A 22,355-nucleotide genomic window follows, 5' to 3' on the forward strand; every position below is an offset into this window, starting at 1 on the left:
TAAAAGAGAACATTTTATTGTTTTTATTTGTGCATGTTTGAAAATACCTTTAATTGACCCTCTTGCTGGATGGACAGTTTGATTAAGCATGGAATAATACTTGGGAAAAATTTTTCTTCAGAGTTTGAAGTTATTGCCCCATTTTCTTTGTTATTCTAGAAAAAGTGTGTTTTGATTTATGACTATTTTTCTCTCTCTATTGAGGTTTTAGGGTCTAATTTTTTCCAGTAAGGCTCTGAAATTTCTCAATGTTGTGTTGTTGTGTGGCTCTCTTCTCATCCGTTGTTTGGCTCTCACTGGGCCCTTTCAATCTGCCATTAATCCTGGGGAATTTCCTTGAATTACTTGATGAATGATTTTCTCCTGTTTCCTCAATTCTTTCCCTCTGAACTGCTATTTTTTTAAATATTGAACCTCCTTGATTGCTCATATTTTCTTAACTTACCCTCCTTCTTTTCATCTTTGTCTTTTGCTCTATTTTCTATGAGACTTCCTTAAATTAGCCTTCCAACCCATCTACCGATGTTTTTCATTTTTGCCATCATGTTTTTAATTTCCAAGAGCTTCCTTTCTGTTCTTTGGATATTTTTTTTCTTGTTATTTCCTGACCTGATCATGGATTGCCATGTCCTTTGTTATATTTGGGAGGACAGCAGTAATAGCTGTTTTCCTTTAGTTTTCTTCTCCCATGCAGTCATTGTCCTCCAAGTGGCTTTTTCTCCTTATTCTTTATGATGATTTTTTGTTGATCCTTTCTTGTCTGCTCATTGGAGTGAGAGTTTAAAAGCTGATTGAGTATGGGAATGGAACATGCAAATTTATAGTTTCACAGTAGGGTGGTCTTGACTGACCATTAGCTGCCAAGCTCCAGATGTCATTATCTTTATATATTTCCTTTTCAGCTGATCAGGTGTCCAGTTCCCAGAAAGGTGAAGGGGTGTGTTTCGGGGGGGAAGAGGGGAGAAAGGTGATGGTGGTTACAATATTCAGCAGTCACTATTTACTCAACTTACTGCCCATGTTTTGCCCAAGCTCACAACTGTGCTTAGTATGTCCAGTCCAGAAAGCCTCTATTTAAAACTTTCCTAGAGAGAAAGCTTTCATATTTCTGTCGGGGTAGAAGAGGAACACTCACTCCACATAGTATAGTTTGGGAGGGCTTCTAGGGTTTTCTCCGCAGAGTGTAGTCTAGGAGGGCATCTAGAGTGTTAAACGATTCTCAAATAAATGGTGATGGAAGGAGACTTGGCTTAGGATGGTGAACACACAATGCAGTGTATAGATGATGTGTTGTGGAATTGTGCATTTGAAACCTATATAATTTTGTTAACCATTGTCACCCAAATAAATTCAATTAAAATGGGGAAAAAAAGATTCTCAAGCAATTTTTATCATATGCTCTTTATTTCATTGTCATGCACCCAGGGTTCCCTTTACTTCCATTTCCAGAAATACCAGAAGTCCCTGGTGTTGCCAGCCTCTGGGCCATTGAGAACTCTGCCATGTCAGTCAGATTGTTTCTAGTTATTCTCCCTTACAAAGCTTATGAGTTAGGCTATATTAGAGCCACTTAATCAATGGCCATTCACTTACCTGTTTTTTAGTTTTAGAAAATAGTACCTGTTTTTCTCCCATATATGAGAGAGGATTGCGAGGGGGTGCTTGTTTGTTTAAAGATTCCATTTGGTTCTACTTAGGAAAGAGTGAATTTGGATATATATGTTCAACTTATCTTTTAACCTAGAATCCTGATGATTGCTTTTATTAATCATGTATTTTTCTCATAAGCTAGCAGAGATTATTTTAAATTATTTACAGTCTTTCATACATTATTTCTATTAAGAACAAAATATCATTTATTATGAAAGCTGATGGAGATCATTAGGAAATAGTTATAGTCTCTGGTTTAGGGAATTAATTTAGGCCCAGAAGAATGTTATGAATAAAGATGATAAAATCTTAATGAATCTCCAATTAGGCTCAGAATCTATTGTTTAATATTCCATTTATTTTAAGACAGAACTTTTTTTAAACATGTACTTGGAATTAAAAAATTAAATTAGCCCTGGCCAGGTGGCTCAGTTGGTTGGAGCATTGTCATATACCAAAAAAAAAAAAAAAAAGTTGCAGGTTCAATTCCCAGTCAGGGCATATACCTAGATAGCAGGTTCAGTTCCTGGTCGGGGTGTGTATGGGAGGCAACTGGTCGATATTTCTCTCTCACATATCTCTCTCTCTCTCTCTCTCTCTCTCTCAAATCTATAAACATATCATCAGGTGAGGATAAAAAATTTAAATTAAAAGGCTGACAGTAAACTGAACAAATATAGGAACTTAGTTGCATAAAAATATGTAAAAGATATTAATCAAATGAATAAAAACTCAGAAAATGGGTTTATTTGCAGGCATCAGTTCTTCTAAGAGTGACAAAATTTTAATAAACTCTGAAGACACTGAGAATTCTTTCTCTGTTCTTTACCAATTGACCTTCTAGAAAGAGTCTGCCGGTATGTATCTAAGTAAAAGAGAACCTGATTGATTTCTTCGATTACTTTTCTCTCAATTTTGTGTCTGCATTAGTATAAAAGTGCTTTTCTTTTTTAATTCCATGTTGAGTTCACTGAATCACTAGCCGATAGAAATAAATTTTCCATATCCCCTGCAGCTTTGAGATGAGAGGTTTCCATTGCATTCAGAATTACCCGACTTTCTAAAACCCATTAACAAGCCTGAGAAGTACAGCAGCTGTAATTGTTATCACTCAGGTCCAATATAATCAGCTGTCCACTACCAGTCAGCTCCGACAGCAGCCTTCCCCCACTGCCGCCTTGCTTCTGAGATGCCTCTCTGAGGGTCAGTCACATCTGCCTGGGCAGAGAGGGAGAGTGAATGAATAGATCCTCATGCAAGCCAACTATCCCACACAAAACAAGATCATTTCTAACAGAGGAGCTGATGGTGCTTCTGACATTTGCAGGGTATTAGTTGTTGGCATATTTGAAGTAGGCTCTGGGGGCTTATCTCTGCACAGAGAAACCTAACACAGGATGCAGGTAAAGTTTCATTCCAGGCTTGTGAAGCATCAGCGAAGTGTGTTCATCATGATGAAACTCTTTAAAGCTATATTAATGATTCACATGGCCAATTATTGGACCTACTGGAATCCATACTGTGTTCTATTAATGTCCCTTTTCTGTGAACATCTGGCTACTTGGCCACCCAAGGCAGAGAAAGGGTACTTCCAAAGGACCATTTGCCTTCAGGAGCGCAATACATTTTGAAGGGCTATTTTGACTATTTAGAGCACAGAGACGTAGAGACTTGGAGACATTTTAATTCAGATACACCAAGTTATTCATGGCAGGTAGAGTTTATTTCTAACAGTCTTAGAACAGTGTTGACTAATCCCAGACGGGCAGCACCTGGAATGAACAATAGAAACATCCTATACCATTCATCACAGTAATCTCTTCTCTGTTGTCCAGGGAAGAACCTCACTTTGTCTTTTACTCAGATGGTTTTTCTCTCGGGCATCTCAAGGTTTCTATGTGCATAGGAAGGGCCTTGAGACAGAGCTGTGAGCGACTGGTTTATCTACACTGCCTTTCATTATCTCCTAGGTGGGCTTTTTCTCCCTTCTCTTTATCCCAACATCCCCAGATGCCTTGGACTCTACTTTACTCTTGAATTTCTTAGGAAATGACCTCTTAAATTAATGTTACTGATTATTAAACTAATAGAGTCATATTATATTTGCTCTTACTATCAACATTCTGACAAAGAGTAAAGTAAGAAAAAATTAAAGCCAAAGGAATTCTCCTGTGGGATTTCAGATGGCAGTAAAAAGTTGGAGGGGTAACCTTAGTGTGGGTCAGTGGAGTGGGCAGAAAGGTATTTCTTGTCCTCTTGAAGTTATCTGGAAGTTTCTACTCTACCCTCCCCTAGAAACATACCAATGTATAACTTAGGTTTTCTAATAGAGCACCATGAGAAGAGATGGTATCTTTATGAAAGTGCTTAAATGTGAACAGTTTTTTTCCTCCCAGCATTTTCTGCCTTGAAGAACAAATCTAGATTTTGCAGAATATATTAAATTGATAGTAGAATAAATGAAAAGACATCTGCCCTTTAAATTAAATAAAAATCATAAGCCAATATATTCTGCTCTCACTCTGACACTCAAAACTCCTCCCTTTATATTAATCACTTCGCAATTCTTAGAAGCCAGCATCATGTGGAAAAAAGCTAATTACTAACCAACTCTTATTTAGATAATGCATGTGAACTGATTTCCTGCAAAATATGAGTGTTATTGGAACTTGAAGATCCTCTGTTACAGTAAGATTTGGTTTGAAAAATATTCTAGAGGCCCAGTGCACGAAATTTGTGCACTGGGGTGAGGGGGTGTCCCTCAGCCCAACCTGCACCTTCTCCAGTCTGGGACCACTCGTGGGATGTCCGACTGCTCTGTGAGAACCGGCCTAAGCCAGCAGTCGGACATCCCTCTCACAATCCAGGACTGCTGGCTCCCAACCGCTCGCCTGCCTTCCTGCCTGATTGCCCCTAACCACTTCTGCCTGCCAGCCTGATCACCCCCTAACCACTCACCTGCCAGCCTGATCGACGCCTAACTGCTCCCTTGCCAGCCTGGTCGCCCCAACTCCTCTCCCCTGCATATTTCCTCTTTATTAGATAAGGTGTTGTTTTTTTTTTAACATATTGGACACTGTACCTGACATGGTCTTGACAAACCAGTAAAAATATAAACCGAAACTAAAAGTGTCATAAAATAAACTCCTTAAACAGGAATTTCATGTGACCTTGGAAAGATGATATCATGTGGTTGTTTCCTCCTTTTTTCCTTCCCTTTCTTTTTCTTGATGTTTCATCTTTTGTCCTTTCTTTTCTCCTTTTATTCCTTTTCTGTCCTCTCTTTCTCAACTTTTTTGTTGATAGAATTGCCAGTACTTGAATCTGTCTCGCTTCCAGAAGACAAAGAAGAGAGGAACACACTATCATCTGAAGAAAAAGATGATCTATGTTGGGATCGGTGGTGTTTCTGGGTTTGTCCTTTTCCCCGTTTATTTGTCATTTCTGCTGGTCCCAGCATCTTCAGGACTTGTGCATAGGCACTTCTTACTCATGTCTACAAAACCTGCCTGCCTTGGTGAAAACTGTAGGGGAAAAGGCCTTCCTGGGTGGGCTCAAGACCGGCCGAGTGCTGAGGAACCAGGGCGGGGTGTGCCTGCCACCACTGCTGCGGAGCCCGACTTCCGGACCACAGGGTACTCTCTAGTAATGTAACCGCAATGTCGCAGTTCGCCTTCAGAAATTAGTTGTAAGTTACTTCCGATGTGAAACCCTACCTCAGACATTTCCTTTGCGGTTTGTAAAGATTTGAAACAAAACCCATTTACTTCCCTAACCCAGTCAGAAGTTTCTGCCCAATGGGAGAGGTTTGCTGGACAGCATCGCCCAGATACCACCCCGCCCCCCCCTCCCCCACTCCAATCACTCGGCTGGGGGTACAGGCACTTCCGAGGCTGAGACCCTGAGGCTGCAGGTGTGTGGGGGACGGGGGATCACTCCGTGGGGACATGCAAGGTTCCAAGGCTGAGACCCCAAGGCTGCCACTGGGAGAGAATCGCTCCGTGGGGGCGCAGGTGCTTCCAAGGATGAGACCCTGAGGCTGAAGGTGTGTGTGGGGGGATCACTCTGTGGGGAGTGAATTTGTTTTTGTTTTTTGTTTTGTTTTGTTTTTTGTTTTTTTTAATTTTTTTATATATATTTTATTGATTTTTTTACAGAGAGGGAGAGAGATAGTTAGAAACATTGATGAGAGAGAAACATCGATCAGCTGACTCCTGCACATCACCTACTGGGGATGTGCCCGCAACCCAGGTACATGCCCTTGACCGGAATCGAACCTGGGACCTTTCAGTCCGCAGGCCGACGCTCTATCCATTGAGCCAAACCGGTCTCGGCTTGTTTTTTGTTTTTTTATAAATGGTCAGGAGGGCCTCTGAGCAGCATTCTGCCAGACCACTCACGCTGCCTGCTCTCAGCAGCAGCCCCCTGCCCCAGGAATGGGGACTCCAGCAGGGCTGAGAGGACGGTGCTGCCATCTTGTGGCTATGGGCGCTGCCATCTTTGTTGCAGAGTGACAATTTGAATATTGCTCTTTTATCAGATAGGATACAACTTGGAAAATTCTCCATTATACAGAGAGGGCCATAGTATCTCAGAGATGGAAAGTGATTTATCTAAACTCATAAAATATATTAGCAGCAGAACTTGGATTCGCTTCTCCTTCGCAGCCAGTGTTCTTTTCATTGCACTGTGCTGCTACTTCTATTTAGCAGCAATATCCCTTACACGGTTTTAGTTAGTTTAATGTGAATCAACTAGTAAATTACACACACACAAGAAAGACAAGAAACCTAAGTTCATTAACTAAGCAAGTCATGAAGATTCAAAATATTAAAGCACTGGAAAATCCTATGTCCTGCAACATTTTATCATGTATAATTTCAAACCTGTAGACAAGTTGAAGGAATAGTATGAGAAATGAATAGTATGAGAAACACATACCCTTCACTTAGATTGGCTGATGGTTAACATTTTTTCTGATTGGCTTTCTCTTTCTCTATAAACAACATATGGTTTACATTAAAATTAATACAGTATAGTTTCCTTGCTTTTGTTTTGTTTTCATGTCATTGACTCCTATAAAAAGACCAGATTAGTGCCTTTTCTTAAAAAAAAAGAAAAGAAAAGAAAAAGAAAAGAAAAGAAAAAAACTCCCAATAATATGGATTTTTCTGATTTTTTCCTTATGATTAAATTCAAGTTTAAAACGTTTGGCAAGTATATCAAATAGAGGGTATTATGTCTTTCACAGTGCATCAGCTTTATTTTTTAAAATATATTTTTATTGATTTCAGAGAGGAAGAGAGAGACAGAAACATCAATGATGAGAAAGAATCATTGATTGGCTGTTACTGCACGCTCCACACTGGGGATTGAGCCCACAACTCAGGCATGTGCTGACTGGGAATCAAACCATGACCTCCTGGTTCATAGGTCAACACTCAACCACTGAACCACGCCAGCTGGGCTATCAGCTTTTTAAAGATCACTTTCCTAATTTATAAATAATCTATGCAGTGATCATTTGAGGCTGTGTGAATATCTGTTCCTCAACAAATTTCCATTCAATGACTTGAGCATTCATTAATGATGCTTTTCTCTATCAGTTATATTAGTAGTTGCAAAGTTGTGATTTTATAATTTATCATTTCTCATACATTTATTAGTTTTAGAGTCTTCTGTAAGGAAGAACTTACCATTCTTACTAAGGACCCCTAGATTCTTTTTTATTCAATGTGTCATAATCTATTATTACTTCTTTTAATATTCATATTGTCAAATGACAGCTCTTATAAGAGAGTACCTATGTCCTTTTGACATCTCTATGTCGGTTTTTTGGCATGTCCTTGGTGTCTGGTACAACACATTATTCCAGGCTTACTTTGAGCATTTCCTATCTTATTAGCTCCAAGGACCCTAAATTCTTTTAGTGAGGAATTACATTTAGAAAAATATATATAATATATTTCTTACACAAGAGGTAGATTTAAAATCCAATCTTTTTATATTATATATTTTGCTTAGAAATATATCCTAGTAATTACTTCATATCTGTTCTTAGAGATCTTTCTTATTCTTTTACACAGCTAAATAGTATTCCATGTATCATAGTTTTTCTCCTATGTTTGAGCTTTTATGTTGTCTCCAATATTTTTCTTTTGCAAATAACACTAAAAATAAATGTGTGAATATGTATTTCATATTACTAAAGGTGCATATTCAGAGTAAAGTCATAATAATGGGATTTCTGGGTCAAAAGATAAATACAAATGTATTTTGTTAAGTATTGCCAAGTTCACCTCCATAGGGATTGCACAATTCAGCACTGCACTTAGCAATGTAAGGGAGTATTGTTTCTTCACAATTTAGCTAACAAAATGTTTAATTATTGTTGGTGCTCTTGTCCCACTTCAGGCGTCCATTTATGCCGGGGTTCATGTCCCAGCATCAAGAAGGGTTCAGGAATCTGGAAAAGGTGCTGCGCATAGATGACATAGGAATCCAGAGACTAATGAAGAGTCCAGAGACGAGATATAATTTTGAAAGGCATTGGGGGTCAGAGGACCTTCAGCTAAAGGAACTGAAGACTGCCTCCTTGTCTAGGACCCTTGCTTTTATTAACACAATTTGTCCTAAGGCAAGGTGGAGATAATGCACTTTAAAGGGTAAGGTTTCAAAGGGTACAGAAGCATTGTCAGTTTGGGGAATAGCCTACGGCTCTACAGGTGTTTGGCCAGTAGGAGGCAATAACATGTAGATTAAGATGCCCTTTAACTGTCTGGCAGCCACAATCAGTTTCCTATTCAGGTTTGGGGAAATGCCTTTAGTCATTCCCAACAGGTGACTACATGTGTGACTCAACCCTGTTGAGTCCCCAAGCCTCATCAACCTTTTGATGAAACTCTTAAAATTATGACATGCTGGAATTGCTCTACGCATTTAATCAAGCTTTTGAATTTTTGCTAATTTGATAAGTGAGAAATTGGTCTTAGTGTGGCTTAGATGTGCATTTCTTTCATTACCCATGAAGTTCATCAGTTTTTCATATGCGTAAGGTCTATGTATGTGTATTTATAACTTTTCATCTCTTTTTCCTGTTTTTCTATCAAGTTTTTGTCTTTCCATCTATATTTTTTTAAATATATATTGTTCAGATTATTACAGTTGTTCCTCTTTTTTCTCCCCATAGCTCCCCTCCACCCAGTTCCCACCCCACCTTCTGCCCTTACCCCCCCCCCACTGTCCTCATCCATAGGTGTATGATTTTTGTCCAGTCTCTTCTCACACCCCCCACACCCCTTTCCCCCCGAGAATTGTCAGTCCACTCCCTTTCTATGCCCCTGATTCTATTATAATCACCAGTTTACTCTGTTCATCAGATTTTTTATTCACTTCATTGCCGGGAGCCGGTCCATCCTTGCTGTTTCAAGGGACCTGGCATATATGGCATACTGTTCTTAATATGTTTGCTCACCTTCTTGGCACTATGTGTTTTAACCAATGTCACCTCTTTGAGAAAGGTTGTTTCCCCAGGTAGGGATTTTCCCCTGAAGTTAGGGAGGGAATAAAACCCCTTAACTAAGTGCCAGGCGGGTAATTAATCACTTTAACTACGAACAATAACTACGAACAATCATGCTTAAGCTACATAATCTTTACTCCCTGGAATGGAGATAAGAAACGCCCTAACCTTTGGAATAGAGATTGATAGGATTGGAATCAACTGGTATAAATACAGATGTAACAAGACAAGAGGAGACAGAACTTAGAAGACAGAACCAAGAGACACAGAACCTAGACACAGAACCTACACAGAACCTAGAGACAGAAGAACTTTGCTGGAGAGAACATGGCAAAAGATCCTGGACAGAAACTGGCCACAGAACCTAGAGACAGAACCTAGCAAGAGAACATGGCAAAAGATCCTGGACAGAAACTGGCCACAGAACCTGGGCACAGAACCTAGCAAGAGAACCTGGCTGAAGATCCTAGAGACAGAACCTGGCTACAGAACCTGTATAGAACATGGCAAGAGAACCTGACTAGAACCTGGTGACTGAACCTGGCTGGAGAACCTACAGAACCTGGCAATAGAATCAGGCAAGAGAACCCAACCATGCTGATCAACTGAACACTGTCTCCGTGTCATTCCTTCTTCGCCGACTCCGTCCACACCTTTGGGGACCCCTGGACCTGTTGGGGTTGGACCCCAGCACTTCATTTTTAGATTCACTTGTTGATAGATATGTAATTGTTGTTCATAATTTTTATCTTTGCCTTTTTTCTTCTTCTTCCTCTTCTTCTTAAAGAATACCTTTCAGCATTTCATATAATACTGGTTTGGTGGTGATGAACTCCTTTAGCTTTTTCTTATCAGTGAAGCTCTTTATCTGACCTTCAATTCTGAATGATAGCTTTGCTGGATAAAGTAATCTTGGTTGTAGGTTCTTGCTGTTCATCACTTTGAATATTTCTTGCCACTCCCTTCTGGCCTGCAAAGTTTCTGTTGAGAAATCAGCTGACAATCGTATGAGTACTCCCTTATAGGTAACTGACTTTTTTTCTCTTGCTGCTTTTAAGATTTTCTCTTTGTCTTTTGCTCTTGGCATTTTAATTATGATGTGTCTTGGTGTGGTCCTCTTTGGATTCCTTTTGTTTGGGGTTCTCTGCGCTTCCTGGACTTGTAAGTCTACTTCTTTCACCAGATAGGGGAAGTTTTCTGTCATTATTTCTTCAAATAGGTTTTCAATATCTTGCTCTCTCTCTTGTTCTGGCACCCCTATAATTCAGATGTTGGGACACTTGAAGTTATCCCAGAGGCTCCTTACACTATCTTCATATTTTTTAATTCTTTTTTCTTTTTGCTTTTCCAGTTGGGTGTTTTTTACTTCTTTGTGTTTCAAATCTTTGACTTGATTCTTGGGATCCTCTACTCTGCTATTGGATCTCTGTATATTATTCTTTATTTCAGTCAGTTTATGCTTAATTTCTAGTTGGTCCTTTTTCATATCCTCGAGGGTCTCACTAAATTCATCAGTAGTTTCTAGAAAATTCTTGAAAAACCTTATAACTGTGGTTTTGAACTCTATATCCAGTAGTTTGCTTTCCTCCATTTCTGTCATTTGTAATCTGTTTCTTTGTCTCTGCATTTTGGCTGCTTCCCTGTGTTGATAGAGTGGCTTTCTGTGCTAGGTGTCCTATAGGGCCCAGTGGCTCAGCCTCCCCAATTACCTGGGGTGGACACTCTTGGGCTTTGTGCACAGTCTTGTTGTAGTTAAGCCTTGATTGTTGTAGATATCACTGGGAGGAATTGACCTCCAGGCCAATTGTCTGTGAGAATCTGCTATGTCTACAGTGAGAGAACTTGTGTGCTGAAGACACCCTTCTGGGGCAAGACTTGCTTCAGTGAGGCTTTGGTGCTCACTGAGTCTGCCCCCTGAGTGTGTCCCTTATGGATCTGAGGAGTTGTAATCTGGATGGTCCCAATCTGACCACTAGGTACACAGGCTCTTGGATCTCTAAGGAGGTACTAATTTAGCCTCTGCCTGAGGCTACCCAGCAGGAGCTACAGAGAGATCTACAGGGTCCTCTTCCTTGTTTGGGTTTTGGAGGTGCCCAGATGAGGCCCAGCTGTGAAGCAATGCAAGCTGCTGTGGGGTCTTGGGCCTTCTTTTGGAAGTTCTGGGTTTCTCTGACCCAGCTGCAGTTTATTAGGTAATTTTCAGATTGCAAAGGGCCAGCTCATTCATATGCAAAAGCCTCTGCCGCAGCCTGGGTGGGGCGGGGTCTCCGGGAATCAACAGGGCAGAGCAAACAGCTATGGCTGATCCTCAGTCCCGCCCTAAGAGGTCCCGAGTGTCAGTGTCCTGGTAATCGCTGAAGCACCTCTGAGGGAAAGCCGCCCTCAAGTTCCACCCGCTGCCAGACAGTCCAGTTTCTCCCCACATGAATCTGGGTCCCCAGAGACTCGCCCAGAACTGGAGTCAGGGCCGTCGGGAGCTTGTGTCTCCCTCCAGATTGCGAAAGACACCGGCGTCCTCCATTGCCAGCCCCTTTCCTCGCGTGCTCGAGCCTCCGTACCTCTGCACTTTACTTCCACACCTCCTCTGAGTCTCAGTGTGCTTTTCTCTTTCCTTCTAGTTGTAGAATTTCCACTCAGCCAGCCTTCCTGTGGTTCTGGATTTTTGAAGTGGTTGTGCGAGGCTGCAGTTTCAGGTGTTTACCTATGCCGCCATCTTGGTTTCTCCCCTCTGTCTATATTTTTAAGAGCTCTGTATGTATTAGAGACATTAGCCCTTTACAAGTGATATGTTTTAAAATATTTTTCTAGTTTGACAATTCTTTTACTTATTTGTTCATGTAATATAATGTATTGTTTTAAAGTTGTATTAATCAGTCTTTTAAAAACTGTAGCTGGGTTTCTGACATCCACATTACAAAATGAAATCACATGTATTTTCTTCAAAGAATTATACATTTTCAGCTTTTTAATGTCAGAACTCTAATTCATTTGAAGTTTATTCTGGTGTTTCGTGTGAAGTATGTATCCAATTTTCTCTTTTTCCAAATCACAATCCAATATTTCCCACATCATTTATTTAAAAATATTTTTTTTCTGCAGTGATTTGAATAACATCTTGATCATGTGTTAGGTTTTTGTATATTTCTGGGTCCACTTCTGGACTTTTCACTAGTCTGTCAGTCTGTGAATGTGTATTTCACTTTTTAAATTATTTATAATTTCTAGTATGTTTCAGTATCTCATAAGCTTAGTCCTAGAGTTTCCCTACCTAGTTTTACATATTTATTTTTACACATGAAATTAAAATAAACTAGTCCAGCTCCAGGGAGTCATTTCGGCAAATCATACCCTGTTTTGTGCCCCTCCAGATATGCAGCTAATGTGACATTTTCCAATAAATCATGCCTTATAAACTCAAATCTGAGTTGATATAAAATGCTACGAAAGGTCTATCCTACTAAAAGTATCTTATAGATAAATTCTCTTTATGTTCTTTCTGTTAGTAAATGCCACTAACATGTTTGTAAGAGTCAGGTTGTTTGCAAGGGGATTTGACTGGGTCATCTTTTTTTTCTTCCCCAAAGGTCTCCAAGAAAAAGAAAAGAATATAGTACAGTCCTGGTGTGGGGTGTGTGTGTGTGTGTGTGTGTGTGTGTGTGTGTGTGTGTAAATGGGACAAGGAAGTGTCAATTTCCTGTCGTTGAATGTTTCTATAAGGAATGGATGAATTTTTCCAAAGGCCTTCAAAGCATCTTTTGAGATAATTATCTGATTTTTCTCCTTAGAGCTGCTCATATAATTTTATTATATTAATGAATTCCTACATCTTTGCATTCTTGAAATATATTCTGTGTGTTCATTATGTGTTGTTATTTATCTAAATGTAAATATGATGTTTACTCTCATTTAGGATTTTTGCTTTAAATTCATAGTTAAGATTGCTCTGTGTGTGTGCGCACACCCGCATGTGTATGATATCTTACTCAAGTTTAGGAATTAATGTTATATACTTGCTTCCTAAAAATAATTTGTGCCCAGTTGGTGTGACTCAGTGGTATGACTTGCCCGGTCAGTGTTGTTCAGTGGTTGAGTGTTGACCTATGAACCAGGAGGCCACAGTTCAATTCCCAATCAGGGCACATTCCCAGGTTGCGGGCTCAATCCCCAATGATGAGCACTCTCTCATCATTGATGTCTTATCACTCTCTCCTTCTCCCTTCCTCTCTAAAATCAATAAAAATATTTAAAATAATAATAATTTATGAGTTTTACTTCATTTTTCCATCCTGTGGAACAATGTTTAAAGTATCTGTTCTTTAAAAAACTTGGTGATATTTTTCTGTGAAATCCTCTGGATCTTGTGCTTTCCTTGTGGAGCAGAAATTGATACCTTCATTTCTTCTATGGAAATTGGTTTGCTCAATATTTCTATCTTAATTGGAGTAAATTTTGGTAAATTGTGTTTTCCTAATTAGCTATTAATTATTCTAATAGATATGAAATTTTTTTGCATAAATCCTGTAATTTCCTTAAGTTGTTTTAATTTCTTGTGTTTCAGTGATCACTTCTTCCTTATTACATTTATGAATTTGTGGCTTAAATTCACCTATAGATTTTGGTATACTGTGTTTACATTATTATTACTCTTAAAAATCACAGGAACTTCCTAGCCACATGATTTATGGGTCGCTGCTCAACCACTGAGCCATGCTAGATGAGCACAAATTATTTTTATGAAGCAAGTATATAACCCATACCCCAAAAGGTTCAATTCATGGTCAGGGCATATACCTAGGTTGCTGGTTCAGTCCCTAGTTGGAGTGTATGTGGGAGGCAGCTGATCAATGTTTCTCTCTCACATTGATGTTTCTTCTCTTCCTCTCTCTAAAGCAATAAAAACATATCCTTGGGTGAGGATTAATTTAAAAAAGAAAATAGGGATTTCAGTTTATATTTTCTCTTTTACTCAAGAATTATTTTGCATAGAGTCTTTTTTTGTAAATATTCAGGAAATTTCTGATTTTGTTAATAATTTTTTGTTTTATTGCATTGTCATCCAAGAATGTGTTTTCTATTATTTCTATGTTATGGGACTTACTGAGGCTATCTTTATGATTTAATATTTGGTCAATAGTTGTGTATATTCCATTTGTGTTGGAGAAGAATGAATGCTCTCTACTCTGGGTTTATAGGGTAAATATATATTATGATACCTTATTGATACTGTTGTGTTGTATAGGTCTCTTATACCTTTACCTACTTTTGTCCACTTGGTCTGTTTTGGAGTATAATTGTTATGCTAACATCTACTCTTTTTAGTGAATTTTTCTCTTTTTCCCCTTTCCTCCCTTATAATTTTTGCTTTGTGAAAGATTGCTATGTTTCCAGCACATAGACTTTCATAAATATTGTATCGTCTTTGTGCATTGTGTTTTTAGTATGTCAGAAGAAAATTCAGAAAGCTTTGTTTGATGTGAATATTTTATCGAGTGAGAAATAAACTATTCACAAATAAGGAGACTTCAAACTGGAAACTGGTCTCAAGTTCAGAGGCATGTTATTACAGGATGTTTATAAAGTGAAAGTGAAAAAGTCATTTAAACTTTATAGTGATTGGTTATTACAATTGGGGTTTCCAGATTGCAGGGAATTGGTTAAAAGTGGTTTTCTTGTATCATTTTAGGGAGGTGACAAGTTTTGCTTATGATTGTCAGAGATATTTACTGATTTCTTAATCAGTTAGGTTTTGCTTACATTCATGAAATAAACTAGATTAAGTTTTGCCCTTGTGGCTAAACCAGTTTTGTCAGCATAGGGGATCTTCAAACCTGGTTTCTACTTATTTTAAAACTATTATAAACTGTATTTTTTTTTACATGCAATGCTTTTTGGTCTGAATTCTAGTCTGTTTGATCTCAGGTAATAACCCCTATTTTCTTACTATTTTCATTTATCTGCCCATCTCTTTGTTGTTAGGCTTTCTTTGAGGTGGTGTCCCTTGCATACAACATAGAATTGGGTTTTGCTTTATAAAACCCCAATGTTTATTAAATGGATATCTAAGCCATTGTTATTTTGTCTTAAGGCAATGAGGTGTAAGAGTTTATGGGAGTCAGGGGATTCTCAATTATGTACAGAAGGAAGAACACTTTATCCTACTACATTGCACTGTTTCTATCCCTAGATAGATGTTATGTGGTTGGTTTTAATTGAATCACTTTAAGAGCAGAGTGAATTTTTTAAGTTTGTTTTTATTTTCAGGAAATAAGTGACCAAAGAATATAAAAGAGGATTTGGAATATGTTGCTATCAATATACTAAGGGCTTGAAAATGGGGTAAAACTCAAAGGATATAAAGTACATACAATTTGGGAGATCCTGTTCTACTTCCATATCCCCTATTACCATCAGAAAATCTTTGGGCATTCACTTAAACTCTACCTTCCTTTCAAAATTTTTGTATCCATCAAAATATCCATCTTGCCCTAGCTGGTTTGGCTCAGTGGATAGAGCTTCGGCCTGTGGACTGAAGGGTCCCGGTTTCAATTCCGGTCAAGGGCACATACCTGGGTTGCAGGCTGGATCCCTAGTAGGGGGCATGCAGGAGGCAGACAATCAGTGATTCTCTCTCATCATTGATGTTTCTATCTCTCTCTCCTCTTTTCCTCTCTGAAATCAATAAAAATATATATTTTTTAAAAATAAATTTATAAAAAGGTCCATCTTCATAGTCTATCTCTCATTCCCCAGCAAAATTCTGGCCATGTTACTTGTCTTATATATCTCTTATAATGTCTTTTCTTTGTCTTTATGTATTTAAATTTTGAAAATATCCTTACAAAATAATAAATTTGCATACCATATACTTGCAATATTCTGTTCTGTACCTCTGTTGAGCTCTAGTCCTCTTGAAGTAACCACTTTCAGATTTTTCTGTTTTCAGTTTTTGTATGAGTGCATGCATGTTTGCCTTCATTCCTTTAAGTAATATAAGCATATTACTATTTCTTGGTTTATCAATTTGAGATGGTACCTATTTCTTTTCCACTATGGAAATATAAGGAATAACTCAAATTGAGAATAATCTTCCCTTCCCGTTATTTAATAGGTATAATATTTTTTATTCTTCCTACTTTTAACTTTAAGTAACATGCTTATACTGCTCCTTATTGTTTCATAATTTTTAGGCTCAGCCAAACTTATTTCTTGTACCATATCATTCCCTTTCACCACTCCTTTCTTACTGCATCCTTAACCTTTCTCAGCTCCACTTGGTTGATACAATTTACATTCTCTTCTGTTACCATAATTACTTGTTTATAGAAAAGTCTTGGGCAAAGATTGATTTTAAAGGATGAGCTCAGCTGAAACCGGTTTGGCTCGGTGGATAGAGCGTCGGCCTGCGGACTGAAAGGTCCCAGGTTCGATTCCGGTCAAGGGCATGTACCTTGGTTGCGGGCATATCCCCGGTAGGAGATGTGCAGGAGGCAGCTGATCGATGTTTCTCTGTCATTGATGTTTCTAGCTCTCTATCTCTCTCCCTTCCTCTCTGTAAAAAAATCAATGAAATATATTTTTTTAAAAAAAAGGATGAGCTCAAATGAACAATTTATTATTTTCTTTATCCATTTTAAGTTTATTTTTGTGTATGGTATAGTTGGTGGTCTAGTTTCATGTTTTTGCATGTAACTGTCCAGTTTTCCCAGCACCATTTATTGAAGAGACTGTCTTGACTCCATTGTATGCTATTGCCTCCTTTGTCAAATATTAATTGAGCATAATGACTTGGGTTGATTTTTGGGTTCTCTCTTCTATTCCATTGGTCTATATGTCTCTTCTTGTGACAGTACCAGGCGGTTTTGAGAACCGTGGCTTGTTAATATAGCTTGATATCTGGTATTGTGATCCCTCCAACTTTGTTCTTCTTCCTCAAGATTGCTGTGGCTATTTGGGGTCTTTTTTTTCCATATAATTTTTAGATAGTTTGTTCTAGGTCTGTGAAATATGCCATTGGTATTTTAATGAGGTTTGCATTGAATCTATAAATTGCTTTGGGCAGTATGAACATTTTAATTATGTTGATTCTACCAATCCTGAACACGGTATATTCTTTCATTTGTTTATGTCTTCCTCTATCTCTTTTTTCAACATCCTGTAGTGTAGTTTTTCAAGTACAGGTCTTTTACCTCCTTAGTTAAGTTTATTCCTAGGCATCTTAAATTTTTTTGGTGGGATGGTAAATGGGATTGTTTTTTTAATCGCTCTGTAAGTTCACTACTGGAGTATAAAAATGCCATCGATTTCTTGGCATTAATTTTGTATCCTGCTACATTGTCGAATTCATTTATTAAGTCTAATAATATCCTATGTCTTTTGATTGGAGCATTTGGAACAGATTGTGTCAAGTTATTAAAAGCAAAAGATACGATCATCTTAAGACAGCCACTGTTCCAAATTTCATGATATTATTCCTCCATGTGGCAACATGAAAGAAAAAAAATGCGTAAGGGAATCCTATAGAGAACAGGAAGGAAACTGAAGATCTTAGATGAAGGATAAAATGAAAATTAAAGGGAATAAGAATGTAAATGAAGGAATACTGCTGATTTTAGATAAATTGTGGATCAAGAAGAGCATTTTATATTGAAAGACCACATTTCAGAATTTTGAGACATGTTTAACTCCAATATGATAGCTCTGAAAAATTTGAAGGAAACTGTAGGAATGATTTTAATACATCATATTTAATAATTCTACACATAAGTTTGATTACTCTGAAAAAGTCATAATTATCTATTAAATATTATGGCCATCAATTAAAAGCAGTTTATCTTTACCTAAGTTTTTTTCCAGTTCTGTTTACATTAATCTGCATCTCTATTTAACAATAAAGTATGATCAGAGAACCACTGGGGAAAATAATAGCCTTTTCTAGTATATGTTAGGTGAAATTGCTTTAAGTTCAAATTACATACCTAAATACAGAATGACAGATATCATAGGAGACCTACCTAAAGTCCAAATTCAGTCCACATCTTAGTATTCTGATTAAATTTTGGTATTAAAACACTCCTCTCCTTTTCCCCCACAGAAGTCATTGCTCATTTGGTGGTCTCCTACTACAGTAGGTGAAATAAATGCACACAAAAAATCTATTAGATTAAAAACCAACCTCTTGACTCTTCTGATTCATGGAGAATATTAACAAGAAAATTCACAGGAAAACAATACCATTCATCTTGATCTCAAATGCCTCAGGACCCACTATTGTCTGCCAAAGGTCATCCTAAAGAACATGTATCACAGTGCCACTGATATCTGTGTGTAGCCTGTTAAATGGAAGTGGTTACCTATTTCAGTTGAGCCACAAATTGAATTCCCTGCAGTAATTTGAGATGAATTTGTTTAATGCTCCCTTGTATTTCCCCCATCAATTTGCCACTTAGGACCTGGTGAAAGGAATAGTTTGTGTAGCTGAATGCCTGGACAGATTTAAAACGAGGCAATGTGTGTGATTATTCCTCTCCCAATTGTGATATTATCTGGCCTACAAAAGATAATGCTGTGCTACTTGGAACCATGAATTCATTTGCCCAATGAAAAATGTGTTAACCAGTGTTAGCACCATCCAGTGAACTGATCATCTCAATTTGAGAAGAGGCAGAAACACATTTCACCCTGCAATGGAACACTGACTGCTTTGCAGGTAACAAGTTTGAATGTTACAAACTTAACATGCATGATAAATTTTAGCTGTAACAATTATAGGTTTATGTTCCTATAAAATTGAAGGTCATTTATGTCAACTGTAATTGAAATTTTTTTCATTTTTAAAAACATCAAAAAGGAATCATCTAAATGTAAGACATAAAATGCATTTTTAATTTAAAACATTTTTAATTCCTGAAACATTTCATTTATCCAAAAATTCATTTTCTTGGATACTTCAGTAGTTTCCCTGATACTTAAATAAAAATAAAGATTGGGTGATTTATGGTAACACAAAAATATTAGACTCTTGCTAAACATTAGAAAGTCATTTATCAATTCTATTATACTAATTTTTCTTGCCCATCCTAAGAATAAGTGATTTACTACCATATCCGTATTCCAACTTCTTCTTACAATAGGATTTCTAGGATACCTAGTTTTATTTCCACACATAGCAAGAACTCTCTCATGAGAACAAAACTTAAGCACGTCAAAAAGTATCTTCCATGAAGCTTTCTTTTTACAAACCCTGTAATAGAAATTCTGTTACAATAATAAGGATAACAGATATCTTATAGTTGACAACTCTGATATATTAATGGGAAATGAATTGTGATTTGGAATGCATTGAGTTAAATCAGCTCTAGATTTGACTTCTGGTTGCTATGTCACTGCATATTATTTTCAAAAAGTATAAATTGCTAAGAACTAAAATTTTAAAAGGATTTAATATCATGAAGAGTCAGAAAAAAGAGAACATGCTTAATGGCACATTAATTAATGCTGAATTCTAATTGAATTCTATGAGTGTTGACAAATGCATCAGGGAGTTGGTTTTAATCTTTGCAACCTCAGTGAATAAAATAGGGCACAGGGAATGCTGTCAATGTGTTACTCCATCTTATAGGAAAGCAACTGCTCAGGAAAAAAAAAATTCTCTGCAGGCAAAGTGAAACTCATAACTGACAGCAAAAAAGGTAGAAATCAAAGGCAATGTCATAAGCTTTATGGAAGCTTTTACCCAGAACTCTAAATTAGAAAATCTTCCTTCCCACACTTTGACCCCAAGAAACCTATTGAGTCCCTATTTTTGTATCTGAAGTTCACTACTGGAAGGTACTGAAAAAAAAAAAGATGAAAATTTGGACAGTTAGTTCTTTCTTCAGAGAAGAATACAGATATGCGTGCATGGGCAAACAGAAACCCTCATGGAGGCATGCCTTTAACTGCACACAGCTTTATTTGTGAAAGGTTCTCGCTATCAGTACCCATGCTAAGGTCCCCTCCCAAGGAGCACACTCATCTCATTGACCCCAAAAGTCTTGGCTTCATTCATCTGCTTCCATCAACTCTTCAAACTTGATTTAAGAAACTGGCAAGCCATCTCTCCTTTCTGTGCTCAGATTTCTGGACTGTAATTTATCAGCCTGATCTCTTTTCTCCCCTTTCTTTTTGTTTTCTCCTGAAAAGTTTTCTTGCCCCTGACCTAACCAAAGCTCATTCCCTCAGTTCTCATTATCCTGGAACCTGTACCTCTGGCCAGGTACCTCTACCTCATTATATGTGATTGTAGATTTTGGACGGGGACTTCCTGTCCTCCTCTGTCTCTAACTATCTGGAACAAATTCTTTAGACTTAGTTTGGAATTAACCCTAATTACACAATGGTATATCTGGGAATAAGAAGCAACCAGTTTGGAAACAAATGTTTGTGGGAAAGATGTGCAAATTCACTTAGAAATGTTAGGAAATGTCAGTTTATTCTAGGCCAAAATGCAAATATATCTCATCTAGTTATCACCTTAGCCATTTACTAAAACTTAGTGAAATCATTGGCATGTTAATGGATTTTTCTAGGCGGCATTTCTCTCCTTCCATGAAATAATCTAGACCATTAAATCTTTCAATAAATGATTCTGAGTCACACACACAGGTTTAGCTCTGGATAATTATAGGCTTTTCTTATGCTACATGAATTGCATGGAGATGCAGGTAAATTAGCAGTTTAGATATTCCCTGAATGGTTCCCTCATGAATTAGGACAATGATATGCATTTGAACTTTGAAAAAAAAGGAGCAAACCTCACATTTAGCCATTGTCTTTCACCAGTTTGAATTTATGGATTCATATGCTTGGCATTTTGTAAAAATGAAACAAAGTATAAGTAAAAGGCTTAACAGAGAAGAAAATGTACATTCAATCTTAAAGAAATATTTGTTCCTAGTAGAATAGCTTATTTTCTGTAACAAATGTATGTAGTTTAAGGAGCTTTCTCAATTTAAACTCACCACATAAAATTTAGAGAATATCATGAAAACTGATTATTCCTGGAATGTATCCCAAGACATTACTTACTTAAGATTTCCTAGGAAAATTCATTTTGACTTGAGCCTACACTCTGGATCAAATACTTCTAGAGGCTATGAATTTATGCATTATTTACCAGAGTAGGAAGTTGTTCATAAATAAAATGTCCCATCCTTAACACATATACCTGAACTAAAACTAAACTGGCAGGGCATTCATGACAATTCATGCAAAGTCAGAATTTTGCAAAAAAGGTGCACCCTTGCATTCTAAAATGGAAAACACTGTACCTACCCAAGTCCTCGCTCACTTATTATATCAGCCTTCAGTAATACAAAGCTTTCCTGCAAGAAACGCAATATGTTCACGCTTATTAAGCACCTGCACCTCACGGCCCAGAGGGAAAGTTTACCTTCCTGGTCTACCTCTTCCCTTCCTTTCAAAACTATTCATTTCTTTCCTCATTTTCCTGGGAATGTGCCAATTGCTGCATCCTTTGCATTTTTCTCAGACCATACGGACTTTTTATCACTTAAGGACCTGCTACCATGGAGCTTTGGCAGGCCACCTGGAGCTCCCTCTGTCAGCTGTATGTATTGGTTCTTCTGGTCTACATCACTTTACCATTAATGCCTAAGTACCATTCGTTGTTTTTTGCAGCGGGTTTTCTCTCCATTCAGAGGCAAACTTCCTAAAGTGGGCAAGGACCCTGATTTTTTTAATTCTCCCCACCCTCTGTTATAGTGCCTTGCTCATTATGAATTCTGATTAGATACTAGTTTTTTGATTGACTGAAAGAAGAAAATAAAAGATTCTCTGAACAGTTCACACAGACATTCATTTTCCTTGTTTGCTTTGTTATTGAATTCATTGGGATAGCCTTGGTTAATTAAATTATATAGGTTTCTGGTGTACAATTCTATAATACATCATTTGTATGTTGTATTCTGTGTTCATCATCTCCAGTTCAGTTTTCTTCTACTATCACCATTTATCCTTCTACACTCTCTTCTACTTCCCCCACCCCCTTTCTCTGCTAATCACCATCTGTTGTCTTTCTGAGTTTCTTTCTTTCTCTCTCTCTCTTTTCTTAATGTCTTCATCTGTTTCACTCAGCAACATTCATATTCTTTGAGTCCAGCTAAGACTCTGTTTAGGCTGAAGT

This window comes from Myotis nattereri (assembly GCF_964212035.1).
Source record: "Myotis nattereri genome assembly, chromosome: 5".
Taxonomy (NCBI): domain Eukaryota; kingdom Metazoa; phylum Chordata; class Mammalia; order Chiroptera; family Vespertilionidae; genus Myotis; species Myotis nattereri.